Here is a 264-nt window from a genome sequence, read left to right on the forward strand (position 1 = left end):
TCCTCTCTCTCCAGTCCAAAGAGCAGTGAGGGTTCCTTGCCCTGTGGGAAGTCCAAGGTCCCACCCTTCTCTCCATTCAGGTCTTATTAGGTGAGCATCCAAATAGGCTAGGCTCCCACAAATCCAGTACATGCAGTAGGGTCAAAACCCTGTGCCATTGTCCTTGGCTTCTCAGTCAGCCCTCATTGTCAGCCACATTCAGAGAGTCCGGTTTTATCCCATTCTTTTTCAGTCCCAGTCCAGATTGCCTTGGTGAGTTACCAA

Source organism: Alexandromys fortis, unplaced genomic scaffold (genome assembly GCF_014885135.2).
Source record: "Alexandromys fortis isolate MF-2015 unplaced genomic scaffold, M_Fortis_MF-2015_v1.1 scaffold_145, whole genome shotgun sequence".
NCBI lineage: Eukaryota > Metazoa > Chordata > Mammalia > Rodentia > Cricetidae > Alexandromys > Alexandromys fortis.